Source organism: Trachypithecus francoisi, unplaced genomic scaffold, assembly GCF_009764315.1.
Source record: "Trachypithecus francoisi isolate TF-2019V2 unplaced genomic scaffold, Tfra_2.0 Lachesis_group4, whole genome shotgun sequence".
NCBI lineage: Eukaryota > Metazoa > Chordata > Mammalia > Primates > Cercopithecidae > Trachypithecus > Trachypithecus francoisi.
The window spans coordinates 90,530,102-90,544,762 of record NW_022681469.1 but is presented as its reverse complement, the minus strand read 5'-3'; the positions used below and the strand labels follow the sequence as shown (position 1 = coordinate 90,544,762).

At 38.5% G+C, this 14,661-nt stretch overlaps 1 protein-coding gene across 1 annotated transcript in view; it reads right to left on the bottom strand.

Moving 5' to 3' along the window:
- HDAC9 (histone deacetylase 9) overlaps positions 1–14,661 on the bottom strand; it is a 418,509-nt gene that overhangs the window by 210,070 nt on the left and 193,778 nt on the right. The gene's annotated exons all lie outside the window — the stretch shown is intronic.

The following is a 14,661-nucleotide window of genomic DNA, read 5'->3' as shown; positions in this document are numbered from 1 at the left end:
CTGCCATTCCCTGTTTAGATTTCTCATTACAAACAGCATTACATAGGCCGGATCTGGCTTAGTTACAGGCCTGCTAGAAACCAGGCCCCAGTAGTAGATAGAGTAAAAACTAAGAGCACTTAGTTATACATAAAAATCGAATTTGCAAGTGCTAGGGGGGAAAATGCAAATACCCTTCTGACTGCAGGTTTACAGGGAGCCAAAGACAATTATTAGGCAGGTAGCAGCAGCAGTCAGGGAGTAGAAAGTAGCAACCGCAAGTCAGGTTCTTCAACTAAATGGAAGGAGTGTGTGGTCCTCACACTTAAAACATTAATAGCAAATTGCAAGGAAAAATTTGATGTTCAAAGTATAAGCTTACGATATCTAACTTTCAGTACAATTTGTCAGCTTGTTTCAGTTCAAACTGGTATTGTTAAAATTGCATAGGCTAGTAATATAATAGTGGTTGCTTATCTACTAGAGAACATTATTATCAAAACAAAGCATGTACCAATATTCTGGATTTCCCTTTATAAAATGCTGCTTACCCTTTTTCATGCATGCAATGAAAACACATAATAATGTATACATGAAAAGAACAACAATAGTGGTTTATAATGATCATATATGTGATATTTTTTAATGTATAAAATACTTCATAACATAAAAAAAAAGAGTATCCGATGGTAGAAATCTCTAATTTTAGGACGCATAAGTTACTTGAAACACCAGGAAATAGAATACAAAGTTTGTGATGTAAATAGCAAGCCTTCCCAAATGGATCAAAGGGGAGAAATTCTGCATAAAACAAACCTTTTTTTCTTTTAATAATAGAGAATTAAATGCAAGAGGCCTAATCACATGGAACAAATACAACAAATAATAACAACACATATTCACAGTGTACTAAGCAGTTTTCTAAGAATTTTCACATGCCTTTTTCTCATGAGGTTCTTACAGACTTAAATACTATCAAGAACAATGAATACATAAAAAATAAATGAGAACAGTAAATAAGTGCATACATAAAAAAAGAAAATTAAGATCCTATAAATAGCAGTATAATAGTGAAGTTTCTGGAATCAAACTGGTAGGGTAAAATCATGGCTTCATCATCAAAACCTGAGTGATGTTGGGGAATTAATTAATTAATGGATCTCTGCCTTGGTTCCTTTATCTGTGAAAATACCAACTTTTTAAAGTACCGTCTGCATACGATTGTAGTGACGATTAAATGAGTAAGTGGTAAGCAAAAGCTAGCTACTACCATTTCAGCTACTGTCATACCTGTTTCGTAAAGCCTGGCACATAGTGGAGGCCTACGTGTTGACTGAATGAGTACACTGTGGCTTAGAGAGGCTACTCTGAAGACCACAGGACCCTCACGCAGAACTCTGACTCTGTCAGCACATGCCTTTCCATCACCCCCCTGAAGAAACCCAGGCTTTCTAGGAGGCAGCATCCCCTATCATAGTCGATACCATCATGGTCTACACTATCAGCTAAAGAGTGAAAGAATCATTCAAATGGACACTGAGACCGAATCATCTGCCCTCTAAATTGAAGGTTTTATTATTTTACTGAACCAATATAAATAAGTAGTTGTTTAAGCTTTGTGTAGATATATTCCTAAGGAAGATGACTGCACAAATTGAAAAATAAAAATCATTATTTACCAGTATTATATAGGTTTTAGTCAGCTTTCCTGCCATTACAGAACTACTAGTACCAAAGAAAAGCCCGCATTAATTAGAATTTAAATTACTGGGGAAGCAAGCAAACAAATAAATACATTCCAAAAGACTTATTCAGTGACTCAAGAACCATGTAAAATTCCTAACCCCTTTTTGCTCAACTTTTGGAGTACATCATAAGCTTTGTTTCTTTCTTCATTTCTTAAAGCAGTAGCAAATTTCCTTCCAAAAAATTATAAATACTGAACTTGATTAGCAAAACATTCCAGCAGCAGAGAGCACTGTCTCTTTGACCATACTAAAGGGCATTAGGTAGCCACAAATACCTTTGATATCCATATACCTGTCCATACCTTTCTATCTGCCTAAGATGTTTGTGACTTTAATTTTGATGTCTAAACGTCTACTAATAATGGTCATTTCGTTTTAATTCAGTTAACATTCATTGAGTACCTACTGTGAGTTGCCAGGTGGGGGTTACTTTTATAATAAAGCTACGTTTACTGATCATAAAGTATGTTGAGCACATAGATGGATGATGGATATTTTGACTCATAACCAATGTTTAGGCTTATCCCTAAAGAAGCTCTCTTTAGGAATCTATGGGATCTATCATTCATTAATTTACTTATATTTAAACAAAAACAATATTTATCTCAATACCACTTCAACCAATGTTTTGCTTACATTTAGTTTATAACTAAATGGTAATGGTCAAGTTTTGTGGTTATAATATGCTCATAAATGGGTAATTGTACTTAATTCTGAATTTACAAACAGGTTTGTTTTTGTCAATTCAGGCTGCCATAACAAAATACCATGGGCTGGGTAGCTTAAACAAAAGAAATTTTATTTCTCACAATTCAGGAGGCTTTGAAGTTCAAGATCAAGGTGCCAACCCATTTGGTGACTGGTGAGGACTCTCCTCTTGGCTTGCAGATGGCCACCTTTCTGCTACATCCTCACATGGCCTTTCCTTGTACTAAAGTTCCCTCCATTTAAGGATATCAATCCTATTGGATTAGCACACACCACTCTTATGACCTAATTTAATCAATTTAATCTTAATTACTTTCTAAAGGTAGTCAAATATAATCAGATTAGCGATTTGAGCTTCAGTACATAAATGTTGAGGGCACACTCTTCAGCTCATAGTAAGATGAAATCACAAAAGCTTGTTCATAAGTCAAATTACAAGCATACTTTCTTCAGGCACGATGTTCCAAATGGGGTTCAGGACCAAATTAGCTGCCAAAAGCTAACCACAGTATTTTCCATGTTACAGTTTCATTAAAACTTCAGTGATAAAACAGGATGCATAACTTACGAATTCTGCTATAATCTGTGTCACTAGAAGAACGTCCATATCCACTTTCCAACATTCTCAATGGCAAAAAGTATTTTTCCTCCCTCTATGTCCCTCTCATTGGTTGGCAATCTCTCCAACCAATTTCCCTATATTAGTGATAGCATCAAGAGGGCCACTTCCTTAAGAGAGCTCTGATTTTAACTGCTGAAGAACATCTTGACAGTAGGAAAAAACTCTGGGTAAGAGAAGACAGTTGAGTTCATAGACTGATAGTGGTTCCTGGCATAGAATAAGATATTTTGAAGCTGGAGGGGAAGAAAAAAGGGAAAGAAGGATTTGCTTGGAATGGATACAGATATGTAGGATTAAGGGGCTGAAATGGCAATGCAATAATGATGAAAGTAGAGACCAGAAAGGTTTGGAACTATAAGAAGACAGGTACCCTCACATTTGGAAGTTGAAGGATAGTGGCATAGAGTTGGCTCTGGAAATGGAAAAATAATGCAAGACATAATAGATGAGGCTGGAAAAGAAAGGAATGACAGTGGAGCAGGGAGCCACCCTGAACACAGTGGCCTACTACTAAGGGCTTGCTAAAGTTGAGAAGACGTGCAAGGCACTTGGACACAGGAAGGGGAGCATCACACACTGGGTCCCATTGTGGGGAGGGGGAAGGGGGGAGGGAAAGCATTAGGAGATATACCTAATGTAAATGATGAGTTAATGGGTGCAGCACACCAACATGGCACATGTATACATATGTAACAAACCTGCATGTTGTGCACATGTACCCTAGAACTTAAAGTATAATAATAATAAAAAAAGCACTACTATATTCTGAAAAAATATGCTTTGTCACTTTTCTTTCCATGCACATAAATTCCCCTTTGTCTCTCCAACAACTTATTCTTTTTCCCAGTGAGAGAGAGATAGGGAGAAAGAGAGAGAGAGAAACTTTCTGTGTATGTGTGTGTGTGTGTGCATTAAGGAGTAATAGTACATGAGCTGAAAGGGAGATTAGGATGGATATAGAAGAAAGGTAAAGAAAATGATGATCAAAATAGGATTTTGCTTCAATATACATAAAAACATAGATTTTGTGGTGAGGATGATATTTTCCCAAATTCCTTTTCATATCAAGAACTGAACCTGGCTGTCTTGGATCATGGTCCTGTGTTAGTGACAGTATCAAAAGAATATGATTATTTCTTCTCTGTGTGATTCAGAGTAGAGACCCCTTCTACCTGTGACAACCAGGCATGCTTGTTGATTAGGGAAGATATAGAATGCATTGAGTGGAAGGAAAATCCAAAATCCACCTCTTCTGGTCCTGAGAGAATGGAGAAAGCTGGACTCAAGAGGTGCAGCAGAAACAAGGAACACAGAAAGCGATATGTGAGCAAACGAGAGAAAAATGTTGCAGGTAAGTCGACAAAATGGTCGGTGAGCCTTCACTTTGGTTGATATTTGGGTCTTTTTTTTTTTTTTTTTTCCAGACAGAGTCTCGTTCTGTCATCCAGGCTGGAGTGCAGTAGCTCGATCTTGGCTCACTGCAACCTCTGCTTCCTGAGTTCAAGCCATTCTTCCACTTCAGCCTCCCAAGTAGACAGGATTTCAGGCACCCGCCACCACACCAAACTAATTTTTGTATTTTTAGTAGAGATGGGGTTTCACCATGTTGGCCAGGCTAGTCTTGAACTCCCGACCTCAGGTGATCCGTCCGCCTCAGCCTCCCAAAGTGCTGGGATTACAGGTGTGAACCACTGCGTTCAGTCAATATTTGGGACTTTTTGAAGTCATGTCTACACTAAACTGTGGGCACCATACAATAAAGTCTGCAGAGTGTTGTGAAAAACTAATGGAATATTAGACTATAGCATTCCTGAGATGCTCTTGCTTCCTGTGTAGTGCAGCTGGAAGCCTCAAGTTCTCACCATCCTCCAAGGGGTATGATACGGGAGAGCCCGTGAAATGGTTTAACTATGGGTGGAGCCAAATGGAGTCCACAGAGGGGTTCAGGGGAACCCCAGTACCAATGTGAGCCAAAAGGGTGCTACTGCCAAGCTCCAGCTGGCAGAGAAATCAGTAATCAGGAGTTAATCTGTTGCCAACCTCAGCTTCAAATTCTGGGAGATCAGGAATAGTCAGATGGTGCAGAGAGGTTGCCATGGAACCCTGAGTGTTCAGAGGACAGCATGAGGATCCAGGTACCCCTTCAGGTCTTCGTCCCTCCCTCAGGTGCCCAAATGCCATCTTCAAAAAGGAATCTGAGAGGCTAAGCAATTACCTAAAGATATTAAGTCCAATAATAAGGTGATCTTGAACAGACAGTATTTCTAAACTGAAAGGAAGTTATCAAACTGGAAGAGGCTGATATATTATTAATTGTGGAGAGAATCACTATAATTGGGAAAAAAAGAAATAACATATTCATCACACAATTGAGGGAGCATGGGAAATATTGTGTCCCATTTATTTCCAAGGTCAGGAATTTATTTTGCCAAATGACAGGGGGCAAAATCTAGCCAGGACTCTGGGCAGAAGTCTCTAAGGATATGCTGTACACATGGGCTAGTGAGGTTTACATTGTATTTTACAGTATGGCAATACCTAAAGATTCCTACTTTCAGATTCCTCTGGAATCTGTACCAAGCCTTGCTTTATGTGCCATTCTAAAAAACAGTATGCTTTTAACTTTCAAATGTTTCAATGATGTAACTAATGTTCAAAGCATGAAGGGAGCTTTAGTAGTCTGCTGAGAAATAGGTCCACAGAGGCCTTGTTTTATTGCCAGAATTAAAATCTATCAGTCTTGAAATAGGTGTCCCAAAGTTCAACTCACTTTATAAATATGTAGGAGAGTCTGGACCTAACATACATCCAAAACTGGGGTTGAGAAGTGTAAGTGAAGCTAGTCCACAAAATATCTTTCCGTGTGAAGAAACAAACACACTCGGTGAGATAGGGCAGAATCCCGCTTTAGGGTGAGAGTCACAGGAGCTTGGCCCATAGGAAAGATTTAGTCATTAGAGGAGGAGGCACAATCTGAAGTAGCACAGAGTCTCTTACTGAGATTCTCTCCCAACCCACACACCCAGAGTCCTGTATGCTTAATAGGGTAGAAAGGGGTTGAGAGACAGAAGATTGTTAGTAATAAAATAGGCAAAACATTTTAAACCCTCTAAAAACATGAGAATTAAGTAGAACATTTTGGTATCAATTTTAAAAATTGTGATCTTAAAAGAGGGAAGGAAGCACATTTTATGTTTCTCTATAAACCTCAGAGAATCCTGAGCACTTGGTAATGTGAAGACCCCAGAATACTGGTAATGTGCACCAGCAGGGGCCAGCAGAACTCAATGGTAACAAAGAAAAGAGAAGGAAGGAGGGAGGGAGGGAGGGAAGGAAGGAAGGAAGGAAGGAAGGAAGGAAGGAAGGAAGGGAGGGAGGGAGGGAGGGAGGGAGGGAGGGAGGAAATAAAAGTAAGAAATTAAGAAAAGGAAGGAAAGAAAGAAAGCCAGACTCAAGAGGTGCAACAGAAACAGAGAACACAGAAAGTGATATGTGAGTAAAAAGAAAAGGAAGAAGGGAGGAAGGGAGGAAAGAAGGAGGGAAGGAAGGAAAGGAAGGAAGGAAGCAAGAAAGCAACCAAGAAAGAAAACCATACCCAAGAAGTGTGACAGAAACAGGGGACACAGAAAGTGTATGTGAGCAAAAAGTACATGAGAGAGAGGAAGGAAGGAAGGAAGGAAGAAACAAAGGAAGGAAGGAAGCCATATCCAAGAGGGGTGACAGAAACAGGGGACACAGAAAGTGTATGTGAGCAAAAAGTACACGAGAGAGAAGAAGGAAGGAAGGAAGGACGGAAGGAAGGAAGGGGCGATGGGAAAAACATCTTGCATTCAGAAGCATATGGTACTATTCACATTAGGCATTACCTGAGTCTCCTAAAATAATTAGGAAGATGCTCTCTCTGTGGAGGCATGGAGGAACTGCAAGAGGTTAAAGAGTTAGGGCCAGTAAAGCCCTAGTTATACATCTATTTATTAAAATTTGGCTACTACATAATGCTGTTCACATTTAAAAGAAGAATAACATGTTGCGATCTCTCTTACTAGTGGTGATCCAGTATAAGGGATAAAAAGGATGCATGCTGAGTTAAACACAACTTAGGAAACATGAATAGCAGAAACATGATCTTATTTACTCAGTCATAGCAGAATGCAATTCAGAAAATACATAGAGAAAGTAATTGAAAACTAAAATTTAACAATCCACATTTTCAGTTTTATTGTATATTTCCCTACTCTATAAAGTTATTTTCTTTTTATTTAGAAATAATAATGACAATAACAATAATATTATCATCTAGCAATTATTGAGTATTTACTAAGATCCAGGCCCCATGCAAAGCTTTTGCCCATAGTAACTAAAACAATTCTTACAGTGACCATTGATGTAGATGCTATTATTAAGCAGTTTTATATATGAATTTCAGAGGCAATTCAGCTAGTAATGAGAGAAGGTAGAAAAAGAACTGAGAAAAGTGTGAGCTGTTTACCCATAGTAATTTTTATGCTAGTAAAATCAAAATCCAAAAAGTAAAATAAGTAATAAAATGATATTTTGAAAAACAGATTCTAATCTTATATGTATAAAGATTTTTTAATTAAATAAATTAGCTGAGACCTGCAAGAACGTTTTTTCTTTCAAGGTATTGAAACCCTACCCTGTTAAAAGTGCTAACATATTTTTTAAAATAAAATGTTTCAAGTGGTACCTAGAAGAGTTGAGCTTTTCCTGAGTGTTGTGATTTGTTTGCTATTATGCTAGAGCAGTAATTGTCAGTGAAAGTGATTTTGCATCTAAGAGGTCATTGGGCACTTTCTGGAGAGATTTTTTGTTGTCATGACTGAGTAAGGGAGATGTGCTACTGGCTTCTAGTGCACAGAAGCCAGGAATGCCACTACGCATCCTACGATGCATGTTTTTTATTTGGTATACAACCAAAAATAACCTTAATCTATGTCTTTTCCCTTAATTTGTCCAAATACTTCTGTCTACTCTACAGAATCAATGCTGTTATGTATTTATTTTTAAACATTGTTCTGCCCTTGGTTTCTTAAGTGTCACAAATGTTAGTGACAGAACCAGGAAAAACTCTTCATAGTTCTTCCCATTCCTTTGCTTCATTCTCACCTTACCACTCCTTAACACACCAAAGGAAAGGACTGCAATTTTATTTAATGATTTCAAAAAGAGATAATTATATAATATCTTTGGCAAAATAAAGAGTCAGGAACATCATATAATTTATGAGTCTATACAAAACACACACACACACACACACACACACAAGAAATTGCTACCTATTAAAAGCCAAGTTTTTGAGAAACTGCTGTTCATGAGAATGTTGGGTTCATCCTACACACGTGGCAGGCTGGGAGTACATGGAAAACCTGCTGCCTTTGAGGGCCATGATTCATTCTGTTAAGTGAAAAATATGTGGGCACTGATTCTGAGTAACCCACCCTTTTAATTGTTCACTGTCTTTGAAACAGATTCTGAGCAGCCAAGAGATGGGTATAATATTTCAAAACCATTGTTTACACCATTTCTTTATTCCACTGTGAGTTAAGAACATAAATTAAAATGATAAAAATCCATGACCAACTCAGGATTTTGCAAGAATATGAAGATGCTTCCTGGATGCCCTCCTATCCAGAAGTCTCTGTGCTTCTGCAAACCTCTGGGGCAAGCACTAGTGGCCTTCAGTTTTCCTTTGTCCTTTTATTGTTCACACTGAGAGCAATAACAGCAACATTCTCTTTTAAAATGCCTTCTTGGATTTGAATCAGGAATAATTTAAATGTTTACTAGGTTGTAAAAAAACAAAACAAATTCTTGAGCTGGCTTTTGGTGGTGTGTGCCTACAGGCCCAGCTACTCAGAAAGCTGAGGTGGGAGGATCACTTGAGCCCAGAAGTTTGAGGCCAGTCTGGGTAACACAGTGAGACATGAAAGCAAAGAAAGAAAAAAGAAAAGAGAAAAAGAAAAAAAGAAAAAGAAAAGAGAAAGGAGAGGAGAGGACAGGATTTCCTTGGTGTTAAAGGGATTAATTATCTTATACATATTGGGATCAAGTAGTGTCCATGAGTCCACAGACAGGGACAAAGAACCAAAAAAAAAAAAAAAAAAAAAAAAATACTCGGAAAGACTCAAATACACAAGGGGTACAGATTAGGGCTAAAGAAGTAGCCATGTGTTCAAATGACTCCAGAAGCCACAGTGGCGGCATAGACATAATGTCAGGTAACTGGGGATGAGGGACAGGCTCTCTGGTTGGAGCTATGGTTGACTGGAGTGTTTGTGTCCCAGCTAAAAGGTGGCTACACAGTTTCAAACAATTTTTTTCTTAAGGGAATGATAGCATGATATTTATTAGTAGCCCTAAATATTGTATACTTAGATGCAATTTTTCTATCTTTAAATATTGACAATAATTCACTTAAAAATCCCCAGTCAGGCTAAGAGAAATCTATGTATGTATTGAATGTGGCTTCTGACCTGGCAGTGCATAACTTCTGCTACCCAGGGTGATTTATTTTTACACAAAGTTTGAAAATTCTAAAGCGGGAAAGGCAAAAAAAAAAAAAAAAGTCTCAGCAGAACTAGTTGAGTTGATTCCTTGTGTGGTAACCATCAAAGCTTCATTCAAGGAAGTTTCTCAGGGCAGTGCCCTGGGAGAGTAGAAGTCCTCTAACTCTTACAGAGGTGTGTTACTGAAGGATTCCAGCCTGCGCCCGAGGACAAGGCCAGACATGATCTGTTGAATCTAATAAAAAATAACTGGGGTTTTTATGTTCTATGTCTTTTGTATCTCACTTTTAGTAATTTGCATTTATTGCATCTTGTAAAAGTATTTCTTCACAACAGATAGGAAATGAAATGTAAGTAAACAAAACCTTGCCCCTTACCACATAATAATTTGAGAAGCATTAACTTCATAGAGAAATGATTTTCTTTGCAAACTGTTTAAAGAAAGAGTTCTATTTGGATAAAAGGATAGAAAGAAAAGGTGAAGCCAGAAGTCAAATTATAAATGTTTTAGGAATTGTTTTAATAAGTTACACCTATCAAGATAAATTGTACCAAGAAAGAATGACTGCCAATAATTTGTCTGAGTCGTACACCAAAATTTGGTACCTATAGACTGGTATAACCACAGGATTTGGAGAAATTGTTAGGCTTTAAATATACTTTTAAACAGAGATTAAAAGGAAGCAAGCTTTGGACAAATCCTCCTCTACTTTATCCCATTCTTTTAGGTGGTAGCACAAGCAAGGACAACATCGACATTTAGTGCATTAACACTTTATCTATTTTGTTGCCTTAGCGTTGGAGACCTTGTAAACCAGCAGTTCCACTTGCAAACTATTCAAACATGGGCAAGTTCATTCACTGATCCAAGACCTAAGAAAAATGGAGATAATACTCCTTCCTCATAGGATTATTGTTAGCATTCAATTAGTCAATACATATATAGTGCTTAACACAGCATAAGACAATGCTGGAAGCAGTAAGCTCTCAGACGATGGTAACTAAGAAAAAAAAAAAATCCCCGCATTTTGTTTCTAACATTACTTTCTATTTAGCAGCACATCAAAGGACGAAAATCATCTGTGATAATGCTGGAAGCCAGGAACTACCTCCAATCAGAAAGCTACATGTTTTCTAGCCACATATGGATCTAGTTCAACTGTAGTTTCCTGAATGAATGTGGGTCTTTGCAGGCTTTTCCAAGCACATCAAGCATAGCTCAATCATTGGAACCTGAAACAAAGCTAATGCTCTGAAAAGCCGCACATGATAGAAATTAAGCTACCTGTCCTGAAAGTGGATGTGAAGGTATTTAAAATGGGAAGGGAATGACTTAGAAGAAAAGGAATTTAGGCACAGTCTCCTTTGTATAATCTAAATGCAGCCTGTTGCTTCCTTGTGGAAATATTCCCAGAGTTAAATGTAATACTATTGTGCCCATTAATAGAACAGGTTTCATATGCACTGTGCATGTTTAATGTGGTACACTATCCCTCCTCAGATGTCTTGAACATTTCACCCTGAAAGTTGGGAAATGAAACTCTTCACCCAATTCTAAGCAGTTTAGTAAGTTCTTGCTGCTATGTTATGCTGATGCTAGGGCTACAGGACATTTTCTGAATAATTGAGTTTAAGCTTAAATAATGATCAAATGCCCCAAGAAACCTATTGGCAGACAGCAGACTCAACAAAGAAACAGAGGTTTTTCATTGCAGTATTGATTCTGTGCCATTTTAGCCATGTTGTATAAAAGCTTAACCGTAAAATAAAATAAAAATCATTTTAACTTTTGCACTGTCAGATAAAGCGTTTTTTTTTTTTTTAAATGAATCATCTACTGTGGACCAAATATTTCTGCAAACAGTATCTTGATTTGGTAACTTAAAAATTACCTAATTTCATCTTCTAATGCCAAATTTCTTTTTGTGTTTGCTTTGGGAAACAAAATAATTACCTTTTCCCACCTAAGAGGTATTTGATAAGCTCAACATTTTCCTATCCTTGATCCTTTACAATTAGGATTAAAGCTGATGATTCCAGTAGATATTTTGTTTTTGGAAATGGTAAGAAAAGGGTGGGAGCTGTGAGGTTCCAAGAAAAAGAAAAGCCTAATTTATTAGTAGATTCACAGGAAGAAGTAATACAGTCAAATCTATTGCCCAAAGAAAGCAAAAAGTAAATATCTTTGGTCAGTATTTAAAGAATAGCATAGTGGGTAAGATTGGGGCACCTACTAGGTGCTGGACCCCAGTAAGCACTTTACAAACACTACCTATTTTATTCCTCATGAGAGCTTTATAAATATATTACTAGTCACCTTTACAAAAGAGTAAACCGAGCTGTAAAGAGGTTAAGTAACTTGACCAAAGTTACATAGTTGATGAGATGAAGAGCTGTGGTTTCAACCAAAGCCAACCCTGCACATTAATATCGTTATGGACTGAATTTGTGTTTCCTCAAAATTCGTATATTGAAGTCTTAACCCCAATGTGACTGTATTCAGCAATAAATCCTTTGAAAAGATAATTAAGGTTAAATGAGATCATAAGAGTGGGGCCCTACCACAAAATGACTGATGTCCTTACAAGAAGAGAAAGAGACAGCAGGGATGCGTGTGAACAGAGAAAAGCTATGTGAGGACACAATGAGAAGAAGGTCATCCGAAGACCCAGGAGAGAGGTCTTAGGAGAAATCAAATCTGCCAACATTTGAACTTCTAGGCTCCAGACTGAGAAAACTAATTCCTGTTGCTTAAGCCACCCAATCTATGGTATTGTATTATGATAGCCCTAGCTAGCCAAATACAGATATGAACTGTAAAAAGATATTCTGTGTTGTACATTTTTTTTTTTTTTTGAGACGGAGTCTCGCTCAGTCACCCAGGCTGGAGTGCAGTGGTGCTATCTTGGCTCACTGCAAGCTTCGCCTCCCGGGTTCAAGCCATTCTCCTGCCTCAGCCTCCCGAGTGGCTGGACTACAGGCGCCTGCCGCCATGCCCGGCTAATTTTTTTGCATATTTAGTAGAGATGGAGTTTCACCGTGTTAGCCAGGATGGTCTCTATCTCCTGACCTCGTCATCCGCCCGCCTCGGCCTCCCAAGGTGCTGGGATTACAGGCGTGAGCCACCGCGCCTGGCCTGTATGTTCTTTAGAACATGATGGGCAATGAGAGCTAGTGCAAGTGTCATAGGCATAGGGTTATGAGTGTCTGTCTTTACTGCTCTGTCTTCAAGGTCTGACACATAATAGATGCTTAACAAATTTTGTCGAGGGAATGAATTAACAGAATGAGAACAAAAGAATCGTATAGTGATACTGTTCTTTGCCGGGCTTTACTGTAGCTAAACTACAAACACCACCCCTGTTTGGGTCCTGCAGTACATCCATAATGTAGTGATGACTGCTTCTCTGGTCTTCAGTTAGCACCATGTTTAGCCTCCCAGCTCTTGCTTGCCAGCATTTGGTGCTTCCTTTGGTGCATCATCTTACAATGTTGCTTCTTCACTGAATCATCCAGCAACATCTGTGGTGTTCCCAGTGCCCTGGATCTCTGTTGTCATGCATCACCCCTGTCTCTCACAGAAGCTTCCCCACTCACTATTTTCCCAAGGGAGACAGACTGTGTAAGACTTAAGTCAACAAGATCCCCAGTGACAAGCTAATGAGAGCCTGCTATCTGATCTCTGAAGAAAAATGAATTTTGTAAAAAGCTGTTTTAAATTTGGATAAAGTACTATCACACAGTAATGACATATTTGATCCCCAGAGAAGACAATAATCACATTTCATTTATCACCTTACTTCATAGATGAAGGAACTGAGGCCCAGTAATTTCAATGATTTGTGAGTTCATGGTCTTACAGGATCTTACCACTCAAAATGTGGTACACGGATGAGCAGCAATGCCATCCCTGAGGGCTATGAGAAATGCAGAATCTCAGCTCCCATTCAGTCCTGCTGAATTGGAATCTGCACTTTAGGGTTGAAAAAGCACTTTTGGAACAGTGACAATGTAAAGATTTGAATCCAGATTCTGGAGTTCCTAAATGAAGGTTCTCTGCCTAGATGCTTAATCACTGGGACTTCTGAAAACAATGTCCTCCCTCCCTTTATTAGTCTTCCTGCAGTACCTTGATTCTAATGGTAGACCATTAGTTGGATAGATAGGCCAGGTGAGACCTCAGGGTTGCAGGGCTTTCGAGAACCTTTAAATCAGGGAGTCTGTTTACCCTCTGCAGACCCGAATCTACTCAAAGTGATCCCACAGGGTGGCGAAGTGCTCATTTCCATATATAGTTGCCAATGATAACCTACATTCTCACATTTGATCCTCACAATAATGCCATGTGGGAGCCTTGCTTGGCCCTATTTCATAGATAAAGAAACCGAGTCTCAGATAAGTGAAATAATAATTAACATAGCCTTTGCATTGCTGGTTTCTCAGATTCGCGCTGGGCAGAAGGATACTTCTCCTAAAATCATAAAACTATTCTGAGCACTTTTGTGGACACGTAAGTGTCAACACTTCGAAACTTCTAGAGCCCTCTCTAACTCTGAGTGACTGTCCCTTTTCTCCTCCTGTGGGATAACAATAAGAATCATCATTCTGGTCTGAGAACCTCTGATATTCTTTATTGCATTCTTTTTCAATCAGCTCTGAGTCTGTAATAATGGGTGTTCTCCTTTCTCCCTTGTGATACAACATACCAACTCCTTGAATGTATATATTTATTTCATGTTAGATGTTCTACTGAAACCCTGAGAGTCTTGAAATGGAGCTGGGATGGATTTATGATGACAATGGGTGGGTGAACCCACATGCTTTCTCTCTTTTGTTCAACACTGGAAGGAAGACATGAATGACAGCCCATTCCTTTGGGATCACTTGTAGGTTATAATGCCCACACCTTAGCTTCTTTAGTCATGGTGAGATGAAAAAGAAACAGAGCAGCTACAGAGAAGACGTTCAGATTCCAAGTAAAGCCATGGATATGATGAATGAATACTGTGACTGATATTCCATATGGAAAGAAGGCATGAACTATTAATGTGGCAGCTGGAGGAGAAAAGGGGCATGC